The sequence below is a fragment of the Mustela nivalis genome, assembly GCF_964662115.1.
Source record: "Mustela nivalis genome assembly, chromosome: 11".
In the NCBI taxonomy this organism is placed as follows: domain Eukaryota; kingdom Metazoa; phylum Chordata; class Mammalia; order Carnivora; family Mustelidae; genus Mustela; species Mustela nivalis.
In genome coordinates this window covers 111,030,550-111,044,285 of record NC_139030.1, presented here as the reverse complement: position 1 = coordinate 111,044,285, position 13,736 = coordinate 111,030,550, and the positions used below count along the sequence as shown (strand labels likewise).

Below are 13,736 nucleotides of genomic sequence, written 5' to 3'. Positions count from 1 at the left end.
ATAAATAAATAAAAATGAAATCTTACCATTTATGATAACATGGATGGACCTAGAGGATACTATGTTATGAATTAAGTGAGACAGAGAAAGACAAATACTGTGTGACTTCACTTATATGTAGAATCTAAAAAAGAAAGGAACAAAACAAAACGGAAACAGACTCATAGATACAGAAGCACAGCTACTGTTGGTTACCAGAGGGGAAAGGAATGAGATAGTAAAAAAAAAAAAAAAAAAAAAAAAAAGGGATTAAGAAGTAGAAACTTCTAGTTACAAAATAAATTATCATGGGATGTAAGTCACAGCATAGAGAATATAGTTATAATATTGTAGTAACTTTGTATGATAGCAGATGTTCACTAAACTTATCCCAGGGATCGTTTTAGAATGTATAAAAACATAGAATCAGTAGGATATACACCTAAAACTAGTAGGATATTGTATGCCAATTGTACTTCAATTATAAAAAGAAATACTTATTCCTTCTAAATAAACTTTCTAACAGAAATGTTTCTAAGCCTTGAAAGAAATCTAACAAGGCCTAATGGATAATATAGTCTTGTCAATCTAGCTACGTGACCTTAGTGAGATGAAGATGTGTGGCCTCATGTTTTTCCTCTGCAAAATAGGAATACTAATACTACCTTGGAATGCTGTAAAACTTAGAGTTTGTGCATATTAATTAGCACTGGTATATGTCACCTGTCTGGCATAGGTCCAGGTTCATAGTAAGTATTCAATCGGTGGGAGCCATCAGGAGCTTCCTATGCTCCTCATCACTGTGATTCCTTTATCTGCATACACCTCCCTCATGAGACAACTGGCTCCTCTTCCTTACAGGTAGATCCCATGTCCTTATCCCCACTCTAAGTTTACCTTGTACTGTGCTTTTTTCTTTTCATTTCAATAATGAAATCATTTTTTCTTTTTTCATTTCTTTTAATTTCTTTTCTCATTTCAATAAAATTTTCAATAAAATTCAATAAAATTTTCAATTCAATAAAATACTCATTTCTTTTTTCATTTCAATAAAAGTTGCCTAAACTTACTCAATTAAAAAAAAAAAAAACAAAATCGGCAAATGATCTGACAGACACTTTACCAAAGAAGAGATATATAAGCATATGTAAAGATGCTCAATATTTTTAGTCTTAAGGAAAGGCAAATGAAAACCACAATGATAAGCCACAGCCCACCAAAGAGAGGGTTAGAATGAAAACAGCCCCAGTAACAAGGGCGGGGGAGGGGGACCCTCTCTGGCAGGGAGAAGGCAGCCTTGCAGCCACACTGAGGAGCTTGGCCCTTTCTTACAAGGTTAAACATACAGTGACACCTCCTGCCCCAGCAATCCTACAGTCAACATCTTTACTCAAGGGAACCGAAAACTTTTTTTTACACAAGATTTGTATACAAACACTGACAGAAGTCTTACTAATAATAGCCAATAACTGGAAACAGCCCAGACAGCCTTCGATCAGTGCGTGGGCGAAAAACCGTGCTGTGCGTCTGGGACGGGCCACCGCTCAGCAGTAGGAGGAGGAAACCACTGACTCGTGCCGGACCCGAGGATCTTAAGCAGATGCTGCCAAGTGAAAACCGTCAGACCTAATAGGCTACATTTTCCAGGACTCCCTTTCTGTGACGTTCTGGGAAGGCAGACTCTAGGCCCTGATGTGATGAGGGGTTGGCAGGAACTGGAAGTCAATGATAAGGAACACAGCACAAGGGAATTCTTCAGGGGAAGGAACTGTTCTTATGTTGCTGAACTGACAGGTACACGACCTTATGCAGCTTCTAGAAACCCACAGAACAATACACCCTAATCAGAGAATCCTGTTGTATGTGGGAAGACAACTCAAGATAAAATGCAAAATGTTGGCAAGTGATTTGAATTGCAGCACAAATTAATCTAATTCGTTACACATGAGTGACCACATTGAAGGGTCGGGTGAGAAAGGAGCTGACCAAAGCAGCTTTGGAAAACAGTGTTTAAAATGTTTTTTTTTGTTGTTTTTTTAAATTATATTTTCAATTCATTAGTCTTTATTTGGGGGAACTTAATTTATCTATTTTTAATTTAAATTCAATTAATTAATATATACTGTATTATTGGTTTCTAAGGTAGAGGTCAGTGATCCATCAGTCATGTAATACCCAGAGCTCATTACATACACTGTCCTTCATGTCCATCACCCAGTTACCCCATCCCCCACCCCTACCACTCCAGCAACCCTCAATTTGTTTCCTATGATTAAGAGTCTCTTATGATTTGCCTCCCTCTCTGGTTTCATTTTGTTTTATTTTTTCCTCTTTTCCCCTATGATCCTCTGTTTTGTTCTTAAACTCGACATATTAGTGAGCTCATAGGATAATTGTCTGAAAAACAGTGTTTTGACTGGATATTGTAAGGCTAAACAGAAAAATTTCCCAAACACTATACTCTAGTTGGTAAACTTGTTTCTGTGCGGTATTACTGAAATGACTCAGACTACTGGACAGCCATCCTGGTTTTGAACAAGTGAGTACCTTGTAGATAAAGCCAGCCGGGCTTCTCACTGGTCCAGAAAAGTTATAAATAAGCAAAGGGTAATGCTAGAAGGAAACCCAAAATGCTGGCTTGGAGTGGAGCATATCAATATGAACTTGTGTTTGTTTTGTTTCTCATTTTACACACAGTTAGGTAGGGGTGGAAATAAACATAGATCCATGTGGATAAATGGGTTAATAAACATACATACATTTCCTACTCTGTCCGCTGATAGGACCTAGAAGCAGTGACATCCCAGTATCAATGAGCACAATCACTTGGTTTCTAAATACCATCCTTGCATGAAAAGAACCACAGCTCTTTGCAGAAGGAGTTGATCCTAGTGTCAGGATATTTAAGACGAGCCTAGAGCATCTTATAATGCCAAAGCTCCTAAAAATACATAAGTAAAAAGGCCCAGAACACAATGTGGTATATCCCTATACTGGAATATTACTCAACCATACAGAGGAAAGAAACTCTGATGCACACTGCAACATGGAAGAACCCTGAGAACATCACGCCGATTGAACCAAGCCAGGCACAAAAGGACAAACTGAGTGATTTCGCTTACATGGCGTACCTAGAGGAGTCCGTTTCAGAGAGAAACCAGAATGGTGGTCCCAGCGCCTGCCAGTGGAGAAATCTAGGGAAGGTGGGACTTACTGTTTAATGTGCATGTAGTTTCCGTTTGGGAAGATGAAATCGTTACAAAGATGGACGAAGATGACAGCTGCACAACGTACTTCATGCTACTGAACTAGACAGTTAAAAATGGTTACAATAGTAAATTTTATGTTATGTATTACAATTTTAAAAAATGAGTTTATGAAGCAACTAACGTGAGGAGTGACTTTAGAAAACATTTTGGCAAAGTTTATGGCAAAATTGTACTGATTATATATTTAAAATTCTACTAAAAATAATAAATAATACTCAAATTCCAGCCTGAAAAAAGAAAAGATACAGAAGTCAATCTGAAAAGAATACCCAATGGCTAAATATGGAACAATTTGAGAAAGGAGATAAGTAATGACAAGACTGAATTTTATTTTATTTTCTTAAAGGATTTATTTATGTAATTGAGAGACAGAGAGTATCAGTGCAGGGAGGGGCAGAGAGGAACTCCCAAGGGGGCTGCATGCCCAGTGTGGAGACCAAGTCGGGGTTTGATCTCAGCACCCCGAGATGATCTGAGCTGAAATCAAAAGTCAGACACTTTACCGACTGAGGCACCCAGGCAGCCCGTTTTTTAAAAAGATGTATTTGAGAGAAAGAGACTGAATTTTAAGTCACAGAATAGAATAAATATCCATGAATCAAAACTGATATAAAAAATTGATTAAATAGTAAATAAGTGGCGAAGACAGTGCCTGGTGGCTCAGTCAGTTAAGTGTCTGCCTTCAGCTCAGGTGATGATCTCAGGCCCCGGGATCGAGGCCTGCATCGGGCTCTCTGCTCAGTGGGGGGCTGCTTCTCCTTCTCTCTCTGCCCTCCCCCTGCTTGTTCTCTCTCTTGCTCTCTCTCAAATAAATAAATGCAAAGAATAGAGTAAACATCCATGAGGCAATACTGATATAAATAATTGATTAAATAAGTAATTAAGGGGAGAAGAAGGGAAGATTTTTCTCTACAAAAGAATTCCGGTTAATAAATGTATAAGTAATAAGGACACTGTAAAATGTCCATTAGAGCATCACAGTAATAATAGCTTCCAGCGAGAACCACCGACGAATGTTAAATTAGTGGATAAAGGTTGGAGGGAAACGGCATATATATACAAAGTATCAGTGTGTCCTTCCAGACGCTGTTAATCAGAAAGGGAACGAGCGGGACTTGACAGTGGAGAAATCTAGTAGACATGACCTTTCTCAAGGGATCAAAACTAACACTACAAGCAATGGGACATGGGAAGTGTGTGCGCCTGTGTGCTGAGAGAAGGGCGCGCACCTCAAGGACATTCTTCCCACAAAGATTCAGCCTCACTCTAGCCACGAGAAAGTATCAGTAAAACGACATGGAGCCATTCTATTAACCACTGACTAGTATCTGAGGACATGTAGCGAGGTTAAAGAAAGGGACAGGGAAGACTAAGGAGCAGTCACAGATCGAAGGAGAAACTAGCGAGACACAAGTGTTGGGTGAAATCCTGGATCAGACCCTGAAACAGAAAAAGGATGTTGGCGGAAAGACTGGTGAGATGCCACTGGGATCTGTATCCGGGTTTAGCAAGGCCAGCGTCTGTGGTTCGATCGTTTACTGTGACTCTGCAGGATGTGACTGACACGCGGGAAGCTGGGTGACGGACCTCTCTGCTCTATCTTCACAACTTCTCTGTAAGTAATAACTTATCTCAAAATAAAAGATGAAAAAAAAAAAGAAGACTGAAAATACCAAGTCAGGGCAAGGATGTGGAACAAGGAAGGAATATAAATACAGCCCCCTTGGGAATTTGTTTGGTGCTAATGAAGGTGAAATCCTGCACAGCCTACAGTTTAGCAGTTATACTCCTAGGTATGTAGGGTAGAAATTCATCCATCTGTGCACCAAAAGACAGGAATGGTCACAGCAGCATTATTGTAATTGCCAAGGAATATAAATAATCCAAATGCCCATCAGCAGAAGAAAACAAAACAACGTGTCCTCATATGTCGGAAGTGAAATAAGTAGACACACAATGTAATCTTGAGCAAAAGAAATCAAGTATAAAAGGCTATATACTTTTAATTCCTTTTACATAAAGCTTAAAAACAGGCAAAACTAATATATACTAACTCTGAAACTAAAGAGTTTACAAACCAGAATGATGGTTACCTTTGGGGAGAAGGGAGGAGTAGTAACTTGTAAGGGTCACAAGGGACTCTTTCGGGGGCTGCTCATATTCAGTTTCTTGGTATTGTGATGATGACACAGTGTTGTTATTAAATTTATTATAACTTTGAATTTTACCCTTTCATTTGTATACTGTCCTACATATCATACTTTCAGAAAAAGTTTTAAAGATGAAGAAGCAAGTATATTGTTAAAAATTACACAACTATGATGCATATTGAGTGCCTTCATTTGTACTGAAGAGATTTGCAAGACTGGAGACAGGGAAACCAATCTGGACACCTTTTCATGCAGTGTAGGGACGGGTAAGATGAAATAGCTTCGGAAATGCCACGGAGATAAAATTGTCAAGATTTAGTGTTTGAAGGTGGCTAAGAATTTGGAAATTTGGGGTTGCCTGGGTGGCTCAGTGGGTTAAAGCCTCTGCCTTCGGCTCAGGTCATGATCTCAGGGTCCTGGGATCGAGCCCCACGTCGGGTTCTCTGCTCAGTGGGGAGCCTGCTTCCTCCTCTTTCTCTCTCTGCCTGCCTCTCTGCCTACTTGTGATCTCTCTCTGTCAAATAAATAAAATCTTAAAAAAAAAAAAAGAATTTGGAAATTTGGGCACCAAACCATAAAAAACTAATGAATTTTTTGTTTTTGTTTTTTTTTAAGATTTTAATTATTTATGAGAGAGAGAGAGCACGAGAGGAGGGAGTGTCAGAGGAAGAAGCAGACTCCCCACTTAGCAGGGAGCACACTGTGGGGCTTGATCCTGGGACGCCAGGATCAGGACCTGAGCCCAAGACAGACGCCTAACTGACCAAGCCACCCAGGTGCCCCTGAATTATTCTAAATAGGGGAAGAACATGGTGGAAGTGATATTTCTGAAAAGAGTCTGTGTGCCACTCGCAGCATATGCTACCTTCTGTTATAACCAACCCATTTATAACCATGCCTCAGCCAGTAAGTAAACTACAGGCCTTCTGATGGGAAAGACCTGATTCCATACTTCCTTATATATCTGGGGCATAACTCCACGCCACACTTCCGTTAACTTATTGTCATCTAAGAAACAGTACGATGATGAGATGGTACTAGACAAGAAAACATTTTAGAAAGTATGTGAAGAAAATTATGTTAAAACTCTTACTCTTGGGGGCAACTGGGTGGCTCAGTTGTTAAGCGTCTGTCTTGGGCTCAGGTCATGATCCCAGGCTCCTGGGATCGAGCCCACATTGGGCTCCCTGCTCAGCGGGCTCCCTGCTTCTCCCTCCCACTCCCCCTGCTTGTGTTCCCTCTCTCACTGTGTCTTTCTCTGTCAAATAAATAACAAAGTCTTTAAAAAGAAACAAAACTTACTCTTAATTTTTAAAACTCTTATTACATTAAAAACTCTTATTTACAAGAAATATATAAAGAGATATTTATTTTTTTTAAGGATTTTATTTATTTGACACAGAGAGAGTGAGCACAAGCAGGGGGAGCAGCAGGCAGAGGCAGAGGGAGAAGCAGGCTCCCCGTGAGCAAGGAGCCCATGGGGGGTCAATCCCCAGATGCCAGGGATCATGAGTTGAGCCCAAGGCAGCTGCTTAGTGGCTGAGCCAGGCAGGACCCCACGCAGCGATATGTCAGTGACCTAGTGAAGAACTATCCACTGCGCAGTGCTAGCTCGTCTTATTGTCTGTGGTGAAGCACGAGGGACACTCAGAGTAAAAAAAAAAGAAAGAAAAAGTAATGACTCAAGGGAACAACTAACTCTTGGCCATCATGAATATTTATAATAGTTTTGTCAATGTAATCCTATTTTCAGATATGCCTGTAGAAAGACTGAAAGGAGACAGCAGGATTATTATCTACAGATTGAGCAGCTCACCCGGCCGGCCAGCTTCAGAGGTGCGAGCGCAAAGACCCCAGCGTGGAGGATGTCTCGGAGCCTCCTTCCTTCCGAGTTACATTTCACGCCTGCTTTTGAGTCGAGTGTAAGTCGCACTTTCTCCACGAAGCCGACGCCACGGAAAGAAGGCCAGATGGTGGCGGGAGCGAGAAGGCCGGAGCTCGCGACACTTGTCACCTGGCATTTAGCCATTTATTCAACAAATACTCATCAGGTCTCTCTCCAAGTCCTTCCATGTCCTCCCAGCCGAGGCAATCAGCCTCAAGGGCGCGGGGTCAATCTCCCCCACCTTTCCGGCGGGGCACACAAGCCAGGTCAAGGTCAGGCTCAGTGGCAAGTGACAGTGAATGGCACGGGGTGGGGGGGGCTGCTGGCTGTGTCTGGTGTCTGTCCTGTCTACCTCCCGCGGTGACGGAACCTGTGCCTGCGCACGGGCCACTTGGGACCGCGGCCGCCGCCTTCCTTGCGCTGGCTGCGGCCGGAGGCGGTGCTCTGCCCCTGGAATCCAGGCGTGAGTAACGAGCAACTTCTGGTCGTGTCCCTGAGAGAAGGAACATGCCTTCCTCTTCTTCTCTTTCCCAGTGACTGGGATGTGAATGTGACAGGTGACGGTGCCAAAGCCAGGTTGGGTTTTGAGACAGAAATTTTATTGAAAGTGACAGAACAGTGAGGTCAGAGGAGCATAAATCTGGTGCCCGGCACCCCTGAGCCTCCCAGGGCGGAACCCTGCATGTGGGGGAGAAACAGGTTTATCTTGCTTCAAGCACTGCATGTGAGCGGTTACGTGCGCACGAGTGCAAGTGATATGAATCTCGAACACGACAAGCTGTCCCTGTCTGTAGGGAGCTCGCGGCCCAGCGTGAAACTGTCTTCTGATGGGCGCCAGGGGAGAGCTGGCCGCCCGGGCGTCGCCCTTGAGGGACAGCCTGGTCTACAGGGACATCCTGTTTTATGTGGCATGGGAAGGAAGCCGGGTGATGTGCTGTCTGCTCAATCGTGCTTTGGAAAAGCTCTTCTCAGGCGCCTGCGGGGCTCAGTGGGTAAGCGTCTGCCCAGGGTCCTGGGATCAAGTCCCGCCTGAGGCTCCTGCTCACTGGGGAGTCGGCTTCTCCTTCCATCCTTCCCCCATTCATGATCTTTCTCTTTCTCTCTCTCTCTCTCAAATAAATAAAATCTTTAAAAAACCCCATTCTTCTCTAGGCTTCAGTGACAACACCTTCCTGACATTCCTCCCTTCATCCCACCTCCCATACCAGCTGGTGACGGTCGGCCTTCCCCGGGACTCTGGTATCTTCTCTCCCCGGCGGTCCCCTTCGCTCCCCTCTGCCCGCCGGCCTCCCGGGGCCACCTGCGCGTCTCACAGTCCTCTCAGGCGGATGATGCCCAAACGTGAGCTCTTCTTTCTCACTCCAGCCTGCCCCTCCCACAGGCTTCTCCCCTTCAGTGATGGTGACCTGCATCCAGCCGGCTCGTGCCTCCTCAGCTCACTGCCTCCTTCCCGCGGCCGCCCATACCCAACAGATCACGGAGCGAGCGGGTGTCTCCAAACCCCCGCTTCTCTCCGGCCCCACTGCTGCCACGGCTCCGCGCCCCTGTGAACGTCTCTGCTCCTGGACGGGGCTTTCCAAGGGAGCCTCACCCCCCTCCTTCTCCCTCTGCGCCAGTCTCCATGCAGCGGCCACGGCCGTCCTCTAAAGGCACCAGTTGCACCGCTTCAGCGTCCTTCTGGGGACCATACACAGTGTCATGGAATCCCAAATGCCTAACATGAGCCTCCGGCCGACTTACCCAATCTCATCTCTCGACAGTCACCCTTCGCTCCCCATAGCTCAGCTCCTTTTGGCCTCACAGCTGCCACCACTGGGGGGAATGGGGTGGCCCAAGCCTTCCCGGGCCATCGCCCACTTACCTCTCACTACTGCCTCCAAGGCCCTCTGCACCCTCCAATCTAACTTAGGCCCCTCCGTCTCTCTAGAGCTCTTTGGTTCCCCCCTGAAGACTGCTGTTCGTTCCCCAAACCCACTCACCCGGTTCTCCCGCTGTAACTGAACTGGGCTGGGCGTACAGCTGCTCAGTGGAACTGTCTTCCTCCGTTGCATCCAGACGTAGACATGGGACCGTTTTAGCCAAGGGGATGTGAGTGGACGTGCTGCGTACAAACTAGGACTTCCCTTTAGGTAACTGGGCATGTACGTCCCCATCCCATATACTGGGACTGGTGGGGTCTGAAGTGTTCATCTGGGACCAGAACTGGAATACATGTGTTGTACGGCTGGTGGGACCCAATAACAGACGAGCCACATGTGGCTTTACGTGGCCAAAAGGACTCTGCAGATGTGGTTAGGTTAAGGCTCTCCCGAGGAGAAGATCATCCTGGATGATCAGGATGAGCCCAGGATCACCACCAGGGTCACCACCAGGGTCCTTACAAGGGGAGGCACAGGAGCGCTGAGCTAGGAAGGCAAGAAGCAAACCGAAGCGGCAGGGAGATTGGTGCCCTCCGAAGCTGCGGGTAGGGGCTGTGAGCCAGGGACGTGGGAGCGGCCCCCAGAAGGGGGAGAGATGAGGGGCTTCTCTCCTCAACGGCAGATGCAAGATAGCTGCAGATGCCCGGATTTTAGTCTAACGACGCCCATTGTGGACTTCAGACTTCTGGGTAGTAAGTTTGTGTTGTTTTGATCTGCTAAGTGTATAGCAACTTGGTGTAACGGCCAAGAGAAGCTGATGGGGGCACAGGGAGGGGCATCAACTCGGTGCACGACCCCCTGGGAACCCAGAAGGAAGGCCCAGTGGCGGAGATGCGGAAGGCGAGGAAGGGCCGGTGCAAGCCTCAGGGCTTGAGATGACCGACTGGATGACGGCTCTTATGCAGGCGGCACTCGAGGGGGACATGGCCCCGAGACAGGGATTTGGAGGAATCCTCAGCATTCTGTGACTGAGCGAAGGGACGAGGTGAGCAGGCACAGAAACAACGCGTGAGCAGAGAAGGGCCTAGAACAAGAGGCAAGTGGAGCACAGAAAGGCGCAGAGGAGGACGCGAGCTTCAGCCCAGCAGCCCCACCCACCGGGGGACACCCGAGCCCGAGCCTGAAACTGCGGACAGCACCAAACCCTACAACACGACAACACACATTTAGGATGAAGTTTAACTCGTGAACTAGGCCGGGCTGAGAGCTCTCCCACACCGACCAGCACTAACACAGATTATCGCGACGACAGCACCGGACGAAGGTCACGGGAGCGTGGTTTCTCCTCCAAAATACCCCACTGCGTGGTACTGGCCCTTCTTCTTGTGATGGCGGGAGACGAGGAAACGTCTCGGGGCGAGACGCGGCGAGGGGACAGCCCGGCCCGGGACGTAGCTCAGGCTCCCAGGAAGGAGAAGCCTCGGCTTCCCGACCTCGGGTGGCCTCCGCAGCGGACACTCGGGGGAGCAACGCTGCCGCCGCTAAGGGGGACTGTTGTGCCGAGCGTCGCTAGCGGGTGGACGGAGAACCGCACACGACACCGTGCGCATAGAAGCGAACTCCTCGGCCCTCCGCATGGGAGCAGAGATGTTTCCCAGTGTCTCCGACCCAGGAGGAAGCGCCGGCCCCGAGCCGGAGCCCTGACGCTAGACGACGCTGGCTTGAGCGCGGACGCTCCCCCGGAGCCGCGCGAGGTCCGCCAGGTCACTTCACCTTGCTGCGCGCCGGGTTCCTGGCCGTGACCCGGGAGCGGAGCCGCAGCTCCTGGCGGCTGCCCGCGGGGAGGACGGAGCGAACGCGCGAGCGCCCGGAGGCCCGGCCGGGGAGTCCTACGAGCCATTACGCGTGCCGGTCTGTCTCGGTGTTTTAGAACAATAAAGTCTGCCAAAGGCCATGAGGGCCACAAGCGCTCTACGGAGGAAACACAGACCCGCGGGGGAGCGGGCAGTGGGGGGCGGCGCGGGCCGGGCGCGGAGGACGGCCCGGAGGTCCGGGCGTGCAGCGGCCGCGCTCGGGGCGCCGGCACTCAGGGAGCGCGCGAGGCACTGCGCGTTAGGATCCTAAAACGGCTGAAGGGTCCCCCTGGCTACTCGCCGGCGACCCTGCGCAGCCCCCACTGTTCTCCGCGGGAGAAACGCGGAGGAAACGCGCGGCTGCCGCGCGGCCTGACCCCGAGCCGGACGAGCAGCGGGGGCGCTCGGGCCCGCGTCCCGGCAGACGCTGCCTGCGTGGGCTCCGGTACCCGCGGCGCCTGCCGGCCGAGCCCCCCGGTTCCGCCTCGGCTCTGGCCCTTGTCCCCACACCAACACCACGCGGAAGGCGGAGTCACGGAGAGGGGCCGAGGGCGAGGCGGGGGCTGGACTCGTGTCTCAGCAGCGACGCCCGCGCGCCCGGCCCACGTGCGTCCGTCTGCGCGCTTCCCGCCCGCGGCCCGCCGCGACCTGCGCGCTCATTGCGCCGCACGTGACAACCTCCGTGCCCGGCCTCTCGGCGGCGACCTCTGGGACAGCCTGCGGGGCCCGGCGGTGGGAAGCGCACAGCACACCCAGCTCAGGGCGGCAGGGAGCGGCCGACCAGTGCTCGTCGGTGCACGTGCGCCTCTTCTCCCTCGTAAAAGGCGAGGCGCGGCCAGGAAGAGTTCCCGCCCTAACGCGGCCAATGCAAACAACATGCGCTGCTGTGCTGACCCCTGCGGCCACCCTGTCCTTTCCGCAACAGAAACACCGGCGCAAATCTCTGGGTGAGTCGGCTTCACTGTCCCCATGAGGCCACCCCCGAGCCCCTGCGGTCTAAGAGCTGCCCTTTCTTTCTCCAGTTTCTCGCTGGTCTCCATCCCTCCTAGTACACGCAGGAGAGAATCGGAGCCATGGCAGACCATGTTTGTTTGTTTTTTTTTAAGATCCCTTCTTTAAGAGCCGGACAGAAAAGAATGATATTCTGTTATCATCGCTACCAGCTGGGTACCTTGTGAGCTGTCCGTTCCAATGAGGCAGTAGGAGGTCACACTCGGCCAAAATGTCTCCTTCTCCAACAACCCACCTTCCTCTCCTGCATTTGAAATTGCAGCATTTACTGCCTTCAATCGTTTCTGCTTTTCCGCAGAAGTATTGCAACTGGATTTGGCCTGAAGCTAATGTAGTCCAAGCTTCTGGGACCCTCAAGAGGGACCTCAAATTCTAAGGCTTCGGGGCCTGTGGAATTCTCATCAATATGATTTCATGGCTAAGAGCCTTAAATCCTGGAAATAAAAGACTTCCCTTCCTTTTATTATTTAGTAATTTGGGGTAGGTCACTTTAAGCTTCAGCCTCGGTTTTATAGTCGCGGAATGGGAATTGGGAATATGATCTGTATCTTTAGGATTACGGTAACGTTAGATGCCCGGAAGCAGTTTCTCATGCAGAAGAAACGTTCCTAAATGTTGGCTGTCATCATTGTTGTTGTTGTCGCCTGAACAGGACCGTAAGCTCCCCGAGAGCAGGGTGCGGCGCCCTGGAGCCCATCACAGGCTGGTGGCCGAGGGATGCGGCCTTCCAGCGCCGGCGCCCGCGTCCCCACCTTCTCACCGCGTCTAACCAGAAATGCAACTTTGGTTACGTTCTCGGTGCGACACACACGGTTACCTCCTCGGCGACGCGCCGGACACTCAGTGGCCCCTTCCCACCTGGAGAGGCTGATGTAGCTCCGCTGCGTCCCTGCCCGGTGAGTCCCGGAACCCGCTGTGCGCCCGGCGCGCCGGCCCCTTCCCTCTCCGGGGTCGGCCGGGGCCAAGGTCGGGCGCGCGGCGCCGAGGGCTCGGGCGTGCGTCAGCGCGTGTTTGCGCCTCACGAGCGCCCGGCGAGCGGCGGCGATGCTGCTTCCCGGTCGGCGACCAGCTCCGCCCGCCGGTCCGCGCGGGAGCCGGGTGCGCGGGAGCCGGGTGCGGGGACGGAGCCGCCCGCTTCTCCCCTCCGCCGCGCGCTGCGCCCGCAGGCCGGGGCCGGGGGTCCCCCGGGGCGCGGGGCGGGCGGGAGGCCGGGAGGAGCGGCCCCGACGCATCCGCCGGCGCCGCAGGAGGCGGAGCGCTGCACCTGGCGGCGGGTTCTCGGGCCTGACGCGGGTCCGGCCGGCCGCGAGCTGCGCGCCCCGGGCCGCGGGGAAGGAAGCCGGAGTCCGCGCCGGCGCTGCGCCCGGCTGGCCGCTGCGGGTCGCCCCTCCGCACGCGCCCCTCGGCCGCGCCCCGCCCGCCGCAGCCCCCGAGCAACCCCCGCCCGCCCGCGATGGCGCGCGCCGCCCGGACAGCCGCCGCCCCGGCGCCCCGAGCCGCCGCCCCGCGCCGGGGGGAGAAGGCCCCCAGCGTCCCGCGCCTCTGAGCGCCGGCGCCGCCCGCAGCAGGTGAGTCCGGGCGCCGCGCGGGGAGGGGGCGCTGGGCCGGGGAGGGGGACGCGCAGCCCCGCGGGAACTTGCCCCGCGGGGGCGGCCGGCTCGGAGGGCGGGGGCTCCCCTGCCGCGCGCGCACCTGCTGCGGGGGGTCTCGGAGGCGCGGCTCCGGGCGGC

The 13,736-nt window shown here is 51.4% G+C and overlaps 1 protein-coding gene across 3 annotated transcripts in view; it reads left to right on the top strand.

Annotated features, from left to right (window-relative positions):
* The first annotated feature begins 11,545 nt into the window (after nt 1–11,545).
* The window catches only part of MFSD6 (major facilitator superfamily domain containing 6), a 70,904-nt gene continuing 68,713 nt past the window's right edge, over nt 11,546–13,736 (top strand). Inside the window, exon 1 of one of the 3 annotated variants that reach the window (XM_082690522.1) lies at nt 11,546–12,902. The gene's annotated coding sequence lies outside the window, so the exon portion shown is untranslated. Of the gene's footprint in view, nt 12,903–13,437; nt 13,575–13,736 lie in introns of those variants that run through there. The other 2 variants (XM_082690521.1, XM_082690523.1) reach the window with 2 other exon arrangements.